Below are 14,040 nucleotides of genomic sequence, written 5' to 3' on the forward strand. Positions count from 1 at the left end.
GAAGTATCCCATTGCAGATTGCCAGAAAACTGTGTCAGCACACTGAACACTGAAGAGAAAGGTGTAACTCTGTGAGTGGCATTCACACATGGCAATGCAGTCTCTCAGAAGGCTTCTCTCCACTTTTCATCTGAGGATATTTCCTTTTTCACCATAGCCCTCAATGAGCACCATAATATCTCTTTGCAGAACACAAGATAACAGTGTTAGCAAACTGTTGCAAGAAGGGAAGGGGGGAACTTTGTGTGATGAAGTCACCCATCAGAAAGCAATCTCACATGAAGCTTCTCTCAAGTTATTATCTGAGGATATATGCATTATCAGCATGGACATCTATGGGATCCCAAATCTACTTTGCAGATTCCAGGAAAAGAGTGTTAGCAAACTGCTTCCTGAGAGCTAAGCCGTAACTCTGTGAGAGGAATTCACAGATCACAAAGAAGTTTCTCAGAAAGCTTCTTTCACGTTTTGAACTGATGATATTTCCTTTCTCAGCGTAGGCCTCAATGCGATCCAAAGAAATCCTTCTCTGGCTCCTCAAAATCAGTGATACTAGACTGTTGCAGGAAACATAAGTGTAACTAAGTGAGATGAATTCACACATCCCAAAGAAGTTTCTAGGAAAGCTTCTTTCTACTTTTCATCTGAGGATATTTCCTTTGTCACCGTAAGCTTCATTGTCTTCAGAAATATCCCCTGGCAGATTTCCAGAAAACAGTGTTATCACACTGAACACTGAAGAGAAAGGTGTTACTCTTTGAGGTGCATTCACACGTCACAATGCAATTTCTCTGAAGGCTTCTTTCCTTTTTTCATCTGAGGATATTTCGTTTTTCACCATACCCCTCAATGAGCTCCCAAATATCACTTTGCAGAACACAAGATAACAGAGTTAGCATACTGTTCCAAGAAGGGAAGGGTGGAAGTCTGTGTGATGAAGTCACACATCAGAAAGCAATCTCTCAGAAAGCTTCTCTCTAGTTATTATCTGAGGATATATCAGTTTTCAACATGGGCAACTATGGGCACCCAAATCTACTTTGCAGATTCCACGGAAAGTGTGCTACCAAACTGCTTCCTGAGAACTAAGCCGTAACTCTGTGAGAGGAATTCACAGATCACAAAGAAGTTTCTCAGAAAGCTTCCTTCAGGTTTTGAACTGATGATATTTCCTTTATCAGCGTAGGCCTCAATGCGATCCAAAGAAGTCCTTCTCAGGTTCCTCAAAAACAGTGATAATGGACTGTGGAAGGAAACATAAGTGGAACTGTGAGATGAATTCACACATCACAAAGAAGTTTCTGGAAAGCTTCTTTCTAGTTTTCAACTGAGGATATTTCCTTTTTCACCATAACCCTCACTGAGCTCCCAAATAACACTTTGCAGAACACAAGATAACAGAGTTAGCAGACTGTTCCAAGAACGGAAGGGTGGAAATCAGTGTGATGAAGTCACACATCAGAAAGCAATCTCTCAGAAAGCTTCTCTCTACTTATTATCTCACGATATTTCCTTTATCACCATTGGCCCATATGGGCTCCCAAATCTCACTTTGCAGATTCCACGAAAAGAGTGTTAGCGAACTGCTTCCTGAGAATTAAGCTGTAACTCTGTGAGAGGAAATCACAGATCACAATTAAGTTTCTCAGAAAGTTTCTTTCACGTTTTGAACTGATGATATTTCCTTTATCAGTGTAGGCCTTAATGGGATCCAAAATACTCCTTCTCAGGTTCCTCAAAAACAGTGATAATGGACTGTTGCAGGAAACATAAATGTAACTCTGTGAGATGAATTCACACATCACCAAGAAGTTTCTAGGAAACCTTCTTTCTAGTTTTCAACTGAGGATATTTCATTTGTTACCGTAAGCTTCAATGCGTTCAGAAGTATCCCATTGCAGATTTCCAGAAAACTGTGTGAGTACACTGAACACTGAAGAGAAAGGTGTAACTCTGTGAGTTGCATTCACACATCAAAATGCACTTTCTCAGAAGGCTTCTTTCCAGGTTTCATTTGAGGATATTTCCTTTTTCACCATAGGCCTCGATGATTTCAGAATTATCACTTTGTATAACACAAGATAACACAGTTAGAAAACTGTTCCAAGAAGGGAAGTGTGGATCTCTGTGTGATAAAGTGACATATCAGAAAGCAATCTCTCAGAAAGCTTCTCTCTAGTTATTATCTGAGGACATTTCCTTTTTCACCAGAGCCCTCAATTAGCTCCCAAATATCACTTTGCTGAACCCAACACAACAGAGTGAGTAAACTGTTCCAAGAAGGGAATGTTGGAACTCTGTGTGTTGAAGTCACACATCAGAAAGCAATCTCTCTGAAACCTTCTCTCTAGTTATTATCTGAGGATATTTCCTTTTTCACCATGAGCCCGTAACGGCTCCCAAATCTCACTTTGCAGATTTCACGAAAATAGTGTTAGCCAACTGCTTCGTGAGAAATAAGCTGAATCTCTGTGAGAGGAACTCACAGATCACAAGGAAGTTTCTCAGAAAGCTTCTTTCACGTTTTGAACTGATGATATTTCCTTTATCAGCGTAGGCCTCAATTCCATCCATAGAGTCCTTCTCCCAATCCCAAAAACAGTGATTACGGTCTGTTGCAGGAAACGTAAGTGTAACTCTGTGAGATCAATTCACACATCACCAAGAAGATTCTAGGAAAGCTTCTTTCAATTTTTCAACTGAGGATATTTCCTTTGTTACCGTAAGCTACATTGAGTTCAGAAGTATCCCATTGTAGATTTCCAGAAAACCGTGTTTGCACACCTGAACACTGAAGAGAAAGGAGTAACTCTGTGAGTTTCATTCACACATCGTAATGCAGTTTCTCAGAAGGCTTCTTTCCAGTTTTCATCTGAGGATATTTCCTTTTTCACCACAGCCCTCAATGAGCTCCCAAATATCACTTTGCATAACACAAGATAACAGAGTTAGCAAACTGTTCCAAGAAGGGAAGGTTGGAACTCTGTGTGATGAAGTCACATATTAGAAAGCAATCTCTCAGAAAGTTCTCTCTTGTTATTATCTGAGGATATTTCCTTTTTCACCATGGGCCCCTATGGGCTCCCAAATCTCACTTTGCAGATTCCACGAAAAGAGTGTTAGCAAACTGCTTCCTGAGAACTAAGTTGTAACTCTGTGAGAGGAATTCACAGATCACAAAGAAGTTTCTCGGAAAGCTTCTTTCACGTTTTGAACTGATGATATTTCCCATATCACCGTAGGCCTCAATGCGATCCACAGAAGTGCTTCTCAGGTTCCTCAAAAACAGTGATAATGGACTGTTACAGGAAATATAAGTGTAACTCTGTGAGATGAATTCACACATCACCAAGAAATTTCTAGGAAAGCTTCTTTCCAGTTTTCATCTGAGGATATTCCCTTTGTCACCATAAGCTTCATTGAGTTCAGAAGTAACCCATTGCAGATTTCCTGAAAACTGTGTTAGCACACTGAACCCTGGAGAGAAAGGTGTAACTGTTTTAATTGCATTCACACATCGCAATGCAGTTTTTCAGAAGGCTTCTTTCCAGTTTTCATCTGAGGATATTTCCTTTTTCACCATAGCCCTCAATGAGCTCCCAAATATCACTTTGCAGAACACAAGATAACAGAGTTAGCAAACTGTTCCAAGAAGGGAAGGGTGGAACTCTGTGGATGATGTCATCCATCATGAAGTAATCTCTCAGAAAGCTTCTCTCTAGTAATTATCTGAGTATATTCCCTTTTTCACCATGGGCCCCTATGGGCTCCCAAATCTCACTTTGCAGATTCCACGAAAAGAGTGTTAGCACACTGCTTTGGCGCAGGCCATGCAGGATAGGGACGACACGGACCCTGATCGCATAAGGCTGCTCTCGAGCAAGGCTCAGAGCCCTCTGGATGTTGGCAAGGCCACTTCCAATGCCTGTGCAGCAAGTGGCGCTGGTGGGCTCTTCTGTATCGCTGGAATAAGCTATGCTATTTTGCTTTTCATTTGGTTGATCATTTATATGCGGACAACTATTGGAGGGGATTCACGGTGAGGTCTGGGGAGTGTTACTCATTCGGTAATTTTACTGCCCACCCCCACTCCAGATCTTGGAAAATAGGGCAATAACCATGAGCTGGAAAGATAGAAGAAAAATCTTACCACATTACCCTCGGAGAATTTGGCCCTGGGCCTGTCCCTACAATATGGGTTAATGGCCAGTGGGGGTATGTGATGGGAACACATAAGGGAAAAAAGAAGATATGGTATTCCCCTAAAGGCAAAAATTCTGTGCAAAATTTGTCATGGTTAAGTTCCCAACTTATTTCATATTCTGAGGATTATATAAATGGTAAAAAAAATGGCGTGGATAGATGGGAAGTTAATTCTATAAAAAGATTTAAGTTTGTGGGACACAGTAAGACGACAGGGATATTAAATTTGGTGCCCTATACAAAAATGAAAGTTAAATACTAAAATTAGAAAAAAGAAAAATTTTTATACATAGTTATATAATCAATGTTAAAGTATAACCTTGCACTTAATAGAGACTGCTGTGCCAGTTCTAAGCCTATAACCAATGGTGCTGCTATAATTGTCCCTATGACCATTTCCTCAAAGACCACACAATGGACCCGTCTAGCACCTGTAACCGCAAGAGCCACCAAGTCTGATATAAGACTTTGTTATGTTAACCATTAAGCCTGCTTATTCCCAAAAAGGGTAACCAAGGGAAGAAGAACAAATTGACCATCCATGAAGAGAACTGTTCTTGATAAATTTCTGAAAATATCCTGATAATCTATATATAATTATGTAATCGCCTGATGCTCTGCTGATTGACAATTGTTCTATAAGATACTATAGAATCCTATAGTAAAAATCATTCAGGGCTGTCAGCGCTTTCCTGGGCTGCAGTCTTGTCTGTGTCCTCTTGCATGTTGTGTCTGGTGTCTTTATTGTCTCTCACCACCTTGCCTCTCCCCTTTGGGGTACCTTGGACACGCTAGGGCTGGACCCCGGCACTGCTTCCTGAGAACTAAGCTGCAACTCTGTGAGAGGAATTCACAGATCACAAAGAAGTTTCTTAGAAAGTTACTTTCACGTTTTGAAATGATGATATTTCCTTTGTCAGCGTAGGCCTCAATGCGATCCAAAGAAGTGCTTCTCAATTTCCTCAAAAACAGTGATAATGGACTGTTACAGGAAACATAAGTGTAACTCTGTGAGATGAATTCACACATCACCAAGAAGTATCTAGGAAAGCCTCTTCCTAGTTTTCAACTGAGGATATTTCCTTTGTCATCGTAAGCTTCATTGCTTTCAGAAGTATCCAATTGCAGATTTCCAGAAAACTGTGTTAGCACAATGAACATTGAAGAGAAAGGTGTAACTCTGTGAGTTGCATTCACACATCACAATGCAGTTTCTCAGAAGGCTTCTTTCCAGTTTTCATCTGAGGATATTTCCTTTTTCACCATAGCCCTCAATGAGATCCCCAATATCACTTGGCACAACACAAGATAACAGAGTTAGCAAACTGTTCCAACAAGGGAAGGGTGGAAATCAGTGTGATGAAATCATACATCAGAAAGCAATCTCTCAGAAAGCTACTCTCTAGTTATTATCTGAGGATATTTCCTTGTTCACCATGGACCCCTATGGTCTCCCAAATCTCACTTTGCAGATTCCACGAAAAGAGTGCTAGCAAACTGCTTCCTGAGAACTAAGCTGTAACTCTCTGAGAGGAATTCACAGATCCCAAAGTAGTTTCTCAGAAAGCTTCCTTCACGTTTTGAACTGATGATATTTCCTTTATCAGCGTAGGCCTCAGTGCGATCCAAAGAATGCCTTCTCAGGTTCCTCAGAAACAGTGATAATGTGCTGTTGCAGGAAACATAAGTGTAACTCTGGGAGATGAATTCACACATCACCAAGAAGTTTCTAGGAAAGATTCTTTCTAGTTTTCAACTGAGGATATTTCCTTTGTCACCGTAAGCTTCATTGTGTTCAGAAGTATCCCACTGCAGATTTCCAGAAAACTATGTCAGCACACTGAACACTGAAGAGAAAGATGTAACTCTGTGAGTTGCATTCACGCATCGCAATGCAGTTTCTCAGACGCGTTCCTTCCAGTTTTCATCTGAGGATAGTTCATTTTTCACCATTGCCCTCAATGAGCTCCCACATATCACTTTGCAGAACACAAGAAAACAGAGTTAGCAAACTCTTCCAAGAAGGGAAGGTTGGAACTCTCTTTGATGAAGTCACACATCAGAAAGCAATCTCTCAGAAAGCTTCTCTCTAGCTATTATCTGAGGATATTTCCTTTTTCATCATGAGCCCCTATGGGCTCCCAAATCTCACTTTGCAGATTCCACGAAAAGAGTGTTAGCACACTGCTTCCTGAGAACTAAGCTGTAACTCTGTGAGGGGAATTCAGAGATCACAGAGAAGTTTCTCAGAAACCTTCTTTCACGTTTTGAACTGATGATATTTCCTTTATCAGCGTAGACTTCAATACGATCGAAAGTCCTTCTCAGCTTCCTCAAAAACATTGATAACAAAGTGTTGCCTGAAACATAAGTGAAAGGCTTTGAGATGACTTCACAGATCACCAAAAATTTTCTAAGAACCTTCTTTCTAGTTTTCATCTGACGATATATCATTTGTCACCGTAAGCTTCATTGCGTTCAGAAGTATCCCATTGCAGATTTCCAATAAACTGTGTTAGCACACTGAACAGTGAAGAGAATGGGGTAACTCTGTGAGTTGCATTCACACATCACAATGCAGTTTCTCAGAAGTCTTCTTTCCAGTTTCCATCTGAGGATATTTCCTTTTTCATCATAACCCTCAATGAGCTCCCAAATATTACTTTGCAGAACACAAGATAACAGAGTTAGCAAACTTCCAAGAAGGGAAGGGTGGAACTCTGTATGATGAACTCACAAATGAGAAAGCAATCTCTCAGAATGCTTCTCTCTAGTCATTATCTGAGTCAATTTCCCTTTTCACCAAGGGCCCCTAAGGGCTCCGAAATCTCACTGTGCAGATTTCACGAAAAAAGTGTTCCCAAACTGCTTCCTGAGAACTAAGCTGTAACTCTGTGAGAGGTATTCACAGATCACAAAGAAGTTTCTCAGAAACCTTCTTTCACGTTTTGAACTGATGATATTTCCTTTATCAGCGTAGGCCTCAATGCGATCCAAAGAAGTCCTTCTCAGCTTCCTCAACAAAAGTGATAATGGACTGTTGCAGAAAACAGAAGTGTAACTCTGAGAGATGAATTCACACATCACAAACAGGTTTCTAGGAAAGCTTCTTTCTAGTTTTGAACTGAGGAAATTTCCTGTCTCCGCAAGCTTCATTGCGTTCAGAAGTATCCCATTGCAGATTTCCAGAAAACTGTGTTAGCACACTGAACACTGAAGAGAAAGGTGTAACTCAGTGAGTTGCATTCACACATCAAAATTCAGTTTCTCAGAAGGCTTCTTTCCAGTTTTCATCTGAGGATATTTCCTTTTTCATCATAGACCTCAGTGAGCTCCCAAATATCACTTTGCAGATCACAAGATAACAGAGATAGCAAACTGTTCCAAGAAGGGAAGGGTGGAACTCAGTGTGATGAAGTCACACATCAGAAAGCAATCTCTCAGAAAGCTTCTCTCTACTTATTATCTGAGGATGTTTCCTTTTTCACCATGGGCCCCTATTGGCTCCCAAATCTCACTTTGCAGATTCCACGAAAACGGTGTTAGCAAACTCTTTACTGTGTACTAAGCTGTTACTCTGTGAGAGGAATTCACAGATCACAAAGTAGTTTCTCAGAAAGCTTCTTTCACGTTTTGAACTGATGATATTTCCTTTAGGAGCGTAGGCCTCAATCCGATTCAAAGAAGTCCTTCTCAGGTACCTCAAAAAGAGTGAATGGAATGTTGCAGGAAACATAAGCGTAACTCTGTGAGATGAATTCACACATCACCAAGAAGTTTCTAGGAAAGGTTCTTTCTAATTTTCAGCTGAGGATATTTCCTTTGTCACCGTAAGCTTCATTGCGTTCAGAAGTATCCCATTGCAGTTTTCCAGAAAACTGTGATAGCACAGTGAACACTGAAGAGAAACGTATGACTCTGTGAGTTGCATTCAGACATCGAAATGCCATTTCTCAGAAGGCTTCTTTCCACTTTTCATTTGAGGATATATCCTTTTTCACCATAGTCCTCAATGAGCTCCCAAATATCAATTTGCAGAACACAAGATAACAGAGTTAGCAAACTGTTCCAAGAAGGGAAGGGTGGAACTGTGGGTGATGAAGTCACACATCAGAAAGCAATCTCAGAGAAAGCTTCTCTCTAGTTATTATCTGAGAATATTTTCTTTTTCACCATGGGCCCCTATGAGCTCCAAAATATCAGTTTGCAGATTCCACGAAAAGAGGATTAGCACACTGCTTCCTGAGAACAAAGCTGTAACTCTTTGACAGTAATTCACAGATCACAAAGAAGTTTCTCGTAAAGATCCTTTCACGTTTTGAACTGATGATATTTCCTTTATCAGCATAGGCCTCAATACGATCCAAAGATTTCCTTCTCAGCTTCCTCAAAAACATTGATAACGGACCTTTGACTGAAATATTAGTGTAACGCTGTGGGATGAATTCACAGATCACCAAGAATTTTCTAAGAAGCTTCTTTTTAGTTTTCATCTGAGGATATTTCCTTTGTCACCATAAGCTACATTGCGTTCAGAAGTATCCCATTGCAAATTTCCAGAAAACTGTGTCAGCAAACTGAACACTGAAGAGAAAAGTGTAACTCTGTGAGTTGCATTCACACATCGCAATGCAGTTTTTCAGTAGGGTTCTTTCCAGTTTTGATCTGAGTATATTTCCTTTATCAAAATAGCCCTCAATGAGCTCCCAAATATCACTTTGCAGAACCCAACGCAACAGAGTTAGCAAATTGTTCCAAGAAGGGAAGGGTGGAAATCTGTGTGATGAAGTCACACATCACAAAGCAATCTCTCAGTAAACTTCTCTGTAGTTATTATCTGAGGATATATCCTTTATCTCCATGGGACCCAACGGACTCCCAAATCTCAATTTGCAGATTCCCCGAAAAGAGTGTGAGCAAACTGCTTCCTGAAGTCTAAGTTATAAGTCTGTGAGATGAACTCACAGATCAGAAAGAACTTTCTCAGAAAGCTTCATTCACGTTTTGAACGGAGGTAATATACTTTATCAGCGTAGGCCTTAATGCGATCCAAGGAAGCCCTTCTCAGGTTCCTCAAAGACAGTGTTAATGTTCTGCTCCACGAAACATAAGTGAAACTCTGGAAGATGAATTCACACAAAACCAAGAAGTTTCAAAGAGAGCTTCTTTCCACCTTTCATCTGTGGATATTTCCTTTGTCACAGTACGGTTCATTGCGCTATGAGGTATCTAATTGCAGATGTCCGGAAAACTGTGTTAAAAAACTGATCACTGAAGAGAAACGTGTAACTCTGTGAGTTGCATTCACACATGGCAATGCAGTTTCTCAGAGAGCTTCTCTTTAGTTATTATGTGAGGATATTTCCTTTTTCACCATAGCCCTCAATGAGCTCCCAAATATACCTGTGCAGCATCCACGACAACAGTGTTAGCAAACTGTTCCAAGACGGGAAGGGTGGAACTCTGTGTGATGAAGTCACACATCAGAAAGCAATCTCTCAGAAAGCTTCTCTCTAGTTATTATGTGAGGATATTTCCTTTTTCACCATGGGCCCCTATGTGCTCCCAAATATCACTTTCCAGATTCCACGAAAAGAGTGTTAGCAAACTGCTTCCTGAAGTCTAAGTTATAAGTCTGTGAGATGAACTCACAGATCAGAAAGACGTTTCTCAGAAAGCTTCTTTCACGTTTTGAACGGATGAAATTTCCTTTATCAGCGTAGACCCCAATGCGATCCAAAGAAGCCCTTCTCAGGTTCCTCAAAGACAGTGTTAATGGACTGCTCCACGAAACATAAGTGTAACTCTGTGAGATGAATTCACACATCACCAAGAAGTTTCTAAGAAAGCTTCTTTCTAGTTTTCATCTGTGGATATTTCCTTTGACACCGTAAGCTTCATTGCACTGAGAAATATCCCTAGGCAAGTTTCCAGAAAACTATGTTAGCAAACTGATCACTGAAGCGAAACGCGTAACTCTGTGAGTTGCATTCATACACCGACGTGCATTTTCCCAGAAGGCTTCTTTCCAGTGCTTATCTGAAGATATTTCCTTGTTCACCATAGCCCTCAATGAGCTCCCAAATATCACTTTGCAGTATCCACGACAACAGTGTTAGCAAACTGTTCCAAGAAGGGAAGGGTGGAACTCTGTGTGATGAAGTCACACATCAGAAAGCAATCTCTCAGAAAGCTTTTCTCTAGTTATTATCTGAGGATATTTCCTTTTTCACAATGGGCCCCAATGGACTCCCAAATATCCCTTTGCAGATTCCACGAAAAGTGAGGTAGCAAACTGCTTCATGAGGCCTAAGTTGTAACTCTGTAAGATGAATTCAGAGATAACAAAGAAGTTTCTCAGAAAGCTTCTTTCTCATTTTTATTGGAAGATATTTCTATTGACCCCATTGTTTTCAAAGGGATCCGGAATATCTGTTCTCAGATTCCACACACATAGGCCTAGGCCACTGCCCCACGAAATACAGCTGTAACTCAGTGAGTGGAATTCACACATCGCAAAGCGGTTTCTCAGAAAGCTTCTTTCTTTTGTAAGACGAGGTTATTTGTGGTCTCGGAGAGCCACCATGTGACCTACTGCAGATTCTGCGAAAACTCTGCTAGCAAGCTTCTCAGTGAAAACAATGATGGACATCTGTGGGCTGAATTCACCCACAACAAAGAAGTTTCTGAGAAGGCTTGTCTGCAGGTTTCTCTGAGGATAGTTCCTTATTCACCATGCGATTCACGATATCCAAGACATCACATCTGAGATTCCTCAAAATGAGTGTTAGGAAACTCCCCCGAGAAAGGATGATGTAACACTGTGAAATGAATTCACATATCACAAAGCAGTTTCTCAGAAAGCTTGATTCCGCTTTTTCTTGGAGGATATTTCTTTTCTCCTTCCATTCTTCAAAGCCATCTGAAATATCACTTCTCGGAATTCACGGAAACAGTCCTAAGAAACGGCTCCAAAAAACACTGGCGAAACTCTGTGAGATGAAGTAACACATCAGAAAGCAATCTCTCAGAAAGCTTCTCTCTAGTTATTATCTGAGAATATTTCCTTTTTGACAAAGGGCCCCAATAGGCTCCCAAATATCACTTTGCAGATTCTACGAAAAGAGTGTTAGCAAACTGCTTCTTGAGGCATAGTTTGAAACTCTGTGAGATGAATTCACAGATGAGAATGAAGTCTCTCAGAAAGCTTGTTTCACGTTTTGAACTGATGAAATTTCCTTTATCAGCATAGGCCTCAATGCGATCCAAGGAAGCCCTTCTCAGTTTCCTCAAAGACAGTGTTAATGGACTGCTCCAGGAAACATAAGTGTAACTCTGTGAGATGAATTCACACATCACCACGAAGTTTCTAAGAAAGCTTCTATCTAGTTTTCATCCGTGGATATTTCCTTTGTCACCGTAAGGTTCATGGCGATATGAAATATCTATTTGCAGATTTCCAGAAAACTTAGTTAGCAAACTGATCACTGAAGAGAACCATGTAACTCTGTGAGTTGCATTCACTCATGGCAATGCAGTTTCTCAGAAGGCTTCTTTCCAGTTTTGATCTGAGGATATTTCCTTTTTCACCATAGCCCTCAATGAGCTCCCAAATATACCTTTGCAGAATCCACGACAACAGTGTTAGCAAACTGTTCCAAGAATTGAACGGTGGAACTCTGTGTAATGAAGCCACATATCAGAAAGGAATCTCTCAGAAAGCTTCTCTCTAGTTATTAGGTGAGGATATTTCCTTTTTCACCATGGGCCCCTAAGGGCTCCCAAATATCACTTTACAGATTCCACGAAAAGAGTGTTAGCAAACTGCTTCCTGAAGTCTAAGTTATAAGTCTGTGAGATGAACTCACAGATCAGAATGAAGTTTCTCAGAATGCTTCTTTCACGTTTTGAAAGGATGAAATTTCCTTTATCAACGTAGGCCTCAATGCGATCCAAAGGATCCGTTCTCAGATTCCTCAAAGACAATGTTAATGGACTGCTCCACGAAACATAAGTGTAACACTGTGAGATGAATTCACACATCACCAAGAAGTTTCTAAGAAATCTTATGTCTAGTTTTCATCTGTGGATATTTCCTGTGTCACCGTAAGGTTCATTGCGCTATGATGTATCTAATTGAAGATTTCCAGAAAACTGTGTTAACAAACTGATCACAGAGGAGAAACGTGTAACTCTGTGAGTTGCATTCACACATGACAATGCAGTTTCTCAGAAAGCTTCTCTTTAGTTATTATGTGAGGATATTTCCTTTTTCACCATAGCACTCAATGAGCTCCCAAATATACCTTTGCAGAATCCACGACAACAGTGTTAGCAAACTGTTCCAAAAGGGAAGGGTGGAACTCTGTGTGATGAAGCCACATATCATAAAGGAATCTCTCAGAAAGCTTCTCTCTAGTTATTAGTTGAGGATATTTCCTTTTTCACCATGGGCCCCTATGGGCTCCCACGTATCACATTACAGATTCCACGAAAAGAGTGTTAGCAAACTGCTTCCTGAAGTCTAAGTTATAAGTCTGTGAGATGAACTCACAGATCAAAAAGACGTTTCTCAGAAAGCTTCTTTCAGGTTTTTTACAGATGAAATTTCCTTTATCAGCGTATGCCTCAATGCGATCCAAAGAAGCCGTTCTCAGATTCCTCAAAGACAGTGTTAATGGACTGCTCCACGAAACATAAGTGTAACTCTGTGAGATGAATTCACACATCACCAAGAAGTTTCAAAGAAAGCTTCTCTCTAGTTTTCATCTGTGCATAATTCCTTTGTCACCGTAAGGTTCATTGCGCTATGAAGTATCTAATTGCAGATTTCCAGAAAACTGTCTTAACAAACTGATCAATGAGGAGAGACGTGTAACTCTGTGAGTTGCATTCACACCTGGCAATGCAGTTTCTCAGATAGCTTCTCTTTAGTTATTATGTGAGGATATTTCATTTTTCATCATAGCCCTCAATGAGCTCCCAAATATACCTTTGCAGAATCCACGACAACAGTGTTAGCAAACTGTTCCAAGAAAGGAAGGGTGGAACTCTGTGTGATGAAGCCACACATCAGAAAGGAATCTCCCATAAAGCTTCTCTCTAGTTATTAGGTGAGGATATTTCCTTTTTCACCATGGGCCTCTATGGGCTCCCAAATATCACTTTACAGATTCCACGAAAAGAGTGTTCGCAAACTGCTTCCTGAAGTCTAAGTTATAAGTCTGTGAGATGAACTCACAGATCAGAAAGACGTTTCTCAGAAAGCTTCTTTCACGTTTTGAATGGATGAAATTTCCTTTATCAGCGAAGGTCTCAATGCGATCCAAAGAAGCCGTTCTCAGATTCCTCAAAGATAGTGTTAATGGACTGCTCCACGATACATCAGTGTAACTCTGTGAGATGAAATCACACATCACCAAGAAGTTTCTAGGAAAGCTTCTTTCTAGTTTTCATCTGTGGATATTTCCTTTGTCTCCGTAAGGTTCATTGCGCTATGAAGGATCTAATTGCAGAATTCCAGAAATCTGTGTTAACAAACTGATCACTGAGGAGAAACGTGAAACTCTTGAGTTGCATTCACACATGGCAATGCAGCTTCTCAGAAAGCTTTTCTTTAGTTATTATGTGAGGATATTTCCTTTTTCACCATAGCCCTCAATGAGCTTCCAAATATACCTTTGCAGAATCCATGACAACAGTGGTAGCAAACGGTGCTAAGAAGGGAAGGGTGGAACTCTGTGTGATGAAGCCACAGATCAGAAAGGAATCTCTCAGAAATCTTCTCTCTAGTTATTTTGTGAGGATATTTCGTTTATCACCATGGGCCCCTATGGG

Source organism: Rhinopithecus roxellana, chromosome 11 (genome assembly GCF_007565055.1).
Source record: "Rhinopithecus roxellana isolate Shanxi Qingling chromosome 11, ASM756505v1, whole genome shotgun sequence".
Classification (NCBI taxonomy): Eukaryota; Metazoa; Chordata; class Mammalia; order Primates; family Cercopithecidae; genus Rhinopithecus; species Rhinopithecus roxellana.